Source organism: Varanus komodoensis, unplaced genomic scaffold (assembly GCF_004798865.1).
Source record: "Varanus komodoensis strain SLA01 unplaced genomic scaffold, ASM479886v1 scaffold240, whole genome shotgun sequence".
Taxonomy (NCBI): domain Eukaryota; kingdom Metazoa; phylum Chordata; class Lepidosauria; order Squamata; family Varanidae; genus Varanus; species Varanus komodoensis.
In genome coordinates, this window is record NW_025335642.1 from 25,043 (window position 1) to 31,372 (window position 6,330).

Genomic DNA, 6,330 nt, shown 5'->3' on the forward strand with positions numbered 1-6,330 from the left:
GAGCGGCCGGAGGGCTTCGCCCGCGAGAGGCAGAGCCTCGCTGCTGAGAAGCCAGGAGCGCGGCGGTGGGCGCAGGGCTGGTTCCCCCCCGCCGGGCGACTCCGGGGGAGTCACCGCCTCTCTCCTCACCCCCGACCTACCTCGCAGGGTTGTTGCTGTGAGGGCAAAATGGAGGTGTGGAGAGCTATGCAGACAAGCACAGGCAACTTGCAAGAGAAAGAGAGGCAAGATATAATTGCAATATAATAACAATAATGCCAACAGTGATATTTATAATACTGACAATATCTTGAAGGCACTGATGTACCTTTACAATTGATATACAGTTCTGGTATATATACTTAGGTACTTCTATACCATCAATTGTAATTGATGAACAGTTCAGTGCAGCTGGGCAGGGCTGACATTTTGGGGGCCTTTCATTCACAGGGTTGTCATAAGTCAGAGATGACAGCACGGCTCCACAATGAATGCAAAAGAATATATCCATCCCAAGGCTGTTTACAATACAGATTAAACACGATAAAATACATAATGAAACAATTCAAATCAATCCAGCAACTGCGGCTAAAAAATGGCAATACATTACAGCAGTAAAGGGAAAAGATTTTGTTTCAGGGTTTAACTCGCAATTTGCTCGTATGGTACCAAAATTACAATTTATCCCAATATCCACTTCCGGACAAATATTCCTGAAGTGAATGGGATGCCTGAGGGATGCTCAGTTGGGTGCTCAACCAGGTATTGAGTTTGGGCATGGAGTGGTGTGTAATATATAGCATTGTAAAATACATAATAAAATTGTATTAAAAATGGGAATAAACCTGTGGAGACCGGTGTCGAGTAGATATCGGCGCAATCACACACGCATAGAGAGGAGACTGGCTGCTGTCACGTGTGTGGGTCACACACCTGGGGGCTCTGCGCAGGGACCCTCCTCCACCTGGCTCCTCATTTCTTGCCAGCTGCTGGGAGCCTCCTTGTTGGGGTGAGTGTGTGCCTTGCAGCCAAAAGGCTGCTTCAGGTTCCGGATGGGCTTGGTAGTGGTTCAGTGAGTCACTGGTTAAGAGGACTGGTCTGGGACTCAGGAGCCCTGGGTTCGAGTCCCTGCTCAGCCACGGAGCCCACTGGGTGACTTTGGGGCAGTCGCTGCCTCTCACCTTAACCTACCCCGCAAGGTTGTTGTTTAGAGGATAAAATGGAGAGGGGAAAGACCATGTGAGCTCTCTTGGGTTCCTTTTGAGAGGAAAAAAGGCAGAATAGAACTGTAATTAATTAATTAATATACTGTTCAACGGCCAAAGTTCTCTGGCCATAGCAACATATTTTAAAACAATATAAAATATAACAATTAAGACATATGGAAACAGCATTAAAAGTTGGCAAATTAAAATGTAAAACCAAATAAAAAACAGAAAGTATAAAGTATATGTTAAAATGATCTAGTTAGACCTGTCTATCAACCGGCAGGCCCCAGTCAATCATTAAATGCCCTGCAGTAGAGGACGGTGTTTACCTGGCTGAACAGGTAGTAAAAGTAGTTGGTGCCAGGCTGGCCTTGGTGGGGAGCTCATTCCATGATTGCAGTGCAATAACAACAGCAATCCAGCCTTGCTGGGTTTGCAAGCCACACCATTGAGGGTGAAAAGGCGGAAATTCCGGTGGCATGGAAACCACACATAGGGGGGTGCAGAATAAGCCCCTGTGGTTTCTTCCTTCCTTAATTCGACTTCCTAGAGGCTTTGGACAAGGTCCCACATCAAAGAATCCCCAGGAGCCGCCCACAAATAAGCAAAGTATGAAAACAGGGGAACCACTTTCTTGACCTTTCTGAATGGGGCGGCTTTCTTCCATCCCCAGGTCCAAAGGATTTAGTCTGAAGAGAAGAGTGGGGAGAGGCAGGGCACAGACTGTAGTGTGATTCCAGCAGTGTTGCCTAGCGGTTGCTGCAGTGCCGTGCACTGCATTGGGAATTGCAGCAGCTGGGCGGGGAGCACTTCTTTTCTCCCATCCACATAGCAGACACGTCCTCCTGGCTGTTTTCACAGTGCAGAATTTAATGCCCCACCATGAGGCCTTCTGGGCTTCCAAGAGGGGCTAAAAAGGAGCATGGAATGATACAATGCGAAGCAAAACGTGAGACGTGTTATCTCTCGGATCACCTTTTTAGACTTCTCTTTGATAGCAGTTCTCTGTGATAAGCAGACCTGGAGATGGGTTCAAGTTACTGAACCAAAGTGTCAATACAGACAATTATAAATATTGTAATTCATTGTTACAGTGTGATTGACTGACATTCCTTTATCTGTTCTGTATGTGATGACCTCAGAATCTTATTGTAATCTCTGCATTCTGTCACCAATTGCCCTGTACCTGCGTACCTATAAATGCCCTGTAATGGTATTGAAGCTTGGCAGCAGAGTTCACCTCTGCCTGCCCGGTAATACATGATCGTGTGTACAGACCCGCGGGGAACCTGGGTAATACAATAAAGCCAAGATGGTGGGGAGGCTTGATCTTTCCCACGAACCCGAGTTTTATTTCCTCTTCTCAAATCGAGATTCCGGGATTCTGACACAGGCTACAAGGTCAGGCTACTTCTGGAAATAGACTGTATGGGAGAGAAGGTGGAACTGGAAGTCACCCCCCACTTAAGACTCATTTTAATTGTTCATATTATTTATTGATTTTATATCTTTGGCCAGGACGACTCCAATTATATTGTTTTATATGGTTAACTGTGTATTTATTTATTTTTGTGAGCCGCCCCGAGGCTTCGGCGAATGGGGCAGCATAGACGCTTGCTGAATAAATAAATAAAATCACAAACCATTAACAACAATATGAGCAAAGAAATAGAATGCATTTACTGGGTGACTGTACATCCCACTTTTCATTGTAAAAACATGCCTTGGGTATCTCATAGTATAAATATAACACACACACACACACACACACACACACACACACACACACACGACATAGGTGGGAGCGGTAAGACCTTTCCTCTGTGTAAATATGCGTAGGATCATTCCCTTAATTTCTGTTCCTCTGCTCACTCTGCCTCTTCTTCCTGAGGTCTGGATTCTTCGCTTTTTTCCTCAGCCTGTTTTTCTCCCGCACATGCCAAGATTTCCCTCCTCCCCTCTGGCTCCTTCCCAGCATCTGGTATCCCTCCCCTCCTGGGCCTTGCCTTTTGTTTCTGCAGCGGATTCAGGGATATCCTGGACACCCACCAAGTTTGTTACGATCTTGATTTACATCCCAACCTAAAAAACCGTTCAAGGCAACTAATGGTTAAAGCAAGAATGAATACGAGCGTGATGAAAACGTAACAAATAGATGAAATGAACGATTAAAACACAGCAATAAAAACTCCACCTGCCGATTAAAACTGTTCCAAGCAGCAGACCAGCTCACATGCAAAAGGCCTGCCTGAATACAAAAATATTTGCCTGGAGGGAAAGGACGAGGTGAAGGAGCCAGCCCAGCCTCTTGCGCCAGAGATGTCGACCCGCCTGGAAGCGGCTGGGTGGCCCGATGGCCCGTGTTTTTGCTGAGAAATGAGGCCTTCAGGGGTCGTGTTTGTACCTGGCGCCGGATCCGCATTTCCTGCCCCGGGCCTGGAAACGGCCGCCTGCGGGGAGAGCGTGTGAGGCGCAAGCGCCGCGCCGCCGGGCAGCTCGTGTCCCGGCAGGGGCGCCGGGGAGTCTGCCGCGAGGGGGTGCCAGGGAAGCCCCGGCCTGCGGGCCGCGTCCGACCCTCCTGAGGCCGCGCCCGGAGCTCCCTGCAGGGCCGCGACCGCCGGACCGCTTCCCCTGATCGCGGATCATTTGGTGCTCCTGGCTTCTCCCCCTTCCCCAAAGGCTGAAATGCCTCTGCTAAGGTACAACGCGTTTGAAGTGCAAGCGTGCTGGATTGGGGGGGGGGGGGTTTGGGGGGCTCCCCTTTTGTTTTGCCCCCCCCCACGGGAATGCGGCCCTGGAGAACTGCTCTGAAATGGGATTTGTCCCCCAGGTTGGATTTTGGGGTGCGGCGTGTGGAGAAGAAAACCGAGAGGCCGCACTAAGAGGCGGACTCTACTTGGGGATGGGATTTCCCCTCCCAGAGCCGTGGGGCTGCTGGTTGCTTGCTGTAAACGAGGAATAAAATACAGAGGATCAGTGTCTTGGGGTGGATGGATACTGAGGGGTGGGGGTGTTTGCTTCCCTGCCTCCGTTTCACACACACACGTGTACAGTTCCAGGTCAGTGAACCCTAATTACTTTAACCCTCAACACTGAAGGAGTGAAAGTAAAATCTTCCCAACACTCTTGCAAGGTAGTCCAGCCAACCCTTACTAGTCAGCTGGTCTGACTACTAGTCCCATCATCCACTACAGCCTGATGGGCCTTTTGGGGAGAAGTGGGGAAAGGATGCAAGCCGCGGCCTTCTACTGGTTTCCCCAGCCTGGAACATGATTAGAGCGCCAGTAACCACATCAAAGGCACTGTAATTAGTGCTGAGTCAAGTTGGAAGAAATCACATTCAACGGAGGAAGATAACAGTTTATTAAAAAGAGTTTAAAAATGTTTAACAGGTGAGAAAGAAGAGACGGTAGGAATGCAAATTGGCTTATTCAGGCTTCTTCGGATACGAGGTCAGAAAATAACTTGCTCTCTTACACAAGCCAAGGGGGTTTCGCTTCGCTCCGTGCCGTGAGACAGCGCAGCAGCGCCCCCTGTTGTCCAGAGGAGGAAAGGCAGCCACGTTAGTTGCTCCTGATTTCCCAGAAAAGGCAGAACCAGACTGACACACAAACAGCCCTGCCCTGCCGCTGGCACCTTCTAGCCACCCTTCCGTTCGCACGGCAGCGAATTGCTTCCTGCAGAAAATCCACAAGCAAGGCGTAAGCGCAACTGCAGTTTCCTGCCCCTGTTCTTTAGCAACTGATGCACGTATTGCTGTTTATTCCCTGTATTTGCATCCGCCCTTCTCCCATTGTGGAACACCGGGAGGCTCCATGCCTTTCCTAGGCAGTCTCCCCTCCAAGCTTAGGCCAGCCCCAGACTAGCTTAGCCTCAGCGTGGTGGGTGCCTTATGCACCTTCCAGCCATTAGTATTACTGCCAGTACACTGCATTTATACCCTGCCTTTTGGCTTTTATGGGGAACACAAGGCAGCATCCATAGGTCCCATTCACGCCCAGAAGGACAACCCTATCAGGTAGGTCAGACTGAGAGTGAGTGACTGCCCCAAAGTCACCCCATAATCTTCTTGGCCAAGTGGGGCTAGAAGCCATGTCCCCAGTCCAACTCTCTCAGAACTACACCAGTCCACCCAGTTTGAGGAGAAACACCTGCAGTTTCTCTCTGTTGTGAGGTCGTAACTCAGATCCCCAATTACTCACACAGACGCAGGCAATAAAAGCTAAAGACGTTTATTCCAAATGACTACAAGATTTATGTTTACGACATGTAGGGAAGGAGCTACTGCAGAGGTGTCTGACCTCTCTGAGATTTGTCACATGGATCTCAATCTCCTCACACATCCCTCTCCACGGGGACCGGACAAACATCTTTGTCTCCTTCTCTGTTCTAATTGGTCTAAGCGCAGAAGTCTCCACCTGAGTTGGGCACATTCCATGACAACCGACTCCCCGATTCCTGATTTCTGGGAACTCCCTCAAAAACTGGAGAGTTAGGTGGCCGGGGGGGGGGCGGGGGCTGTTTGTGCTTTGGGCACCGAGTATAAATCTCCCTGCTCTACAGCCTGATCCTCGCTGGGGGCTTTTGGCCCTCTTTCGCGTGCTAACGCCTCCCCTGAGTCTTTAGGCACGACACTCTCCATGGAATGGATTGCTGGATCACAGCTTTGAACTGCAAGGGTGGGTACTGCCCCGGCTGAGTTATTTTGGGCCCACAAACTACAGACAACTCCCCTTTGGTCCCAGCTCGGTCTCCTCTTGGTCTCCCCCAGCCCAGGAGAACCGTCTGTGTGCTAAGCCCCTGCTGTGAGGCTGTATGGAGAAACACACTCGGCTCTTGCCTTCCTTGGAGGTTGCACCAACTCGCAGCCTGTGCATGGACACGTTTTCTCACTTCTTCCTTTCATTCCATGCAAGCGACTCCAGGAGGCTCCTTGACTTAGGAACAGGGTAAGAAAACTTTCCAGCAAGGAGAAAACCACCCGGCTTTTGTGACGGAAGTGCACAGGTGATTCTGCAAACAGCAAGTGGTGCCACAAAATGAATCAAAGAGATTTTTTTCCCCTCTGAATCACTTTAAGGTGTTTTCTTTCTCAACTGTAACATACAAAATAAGGAAGGGTCATCCGCTGACGGATTAAGCG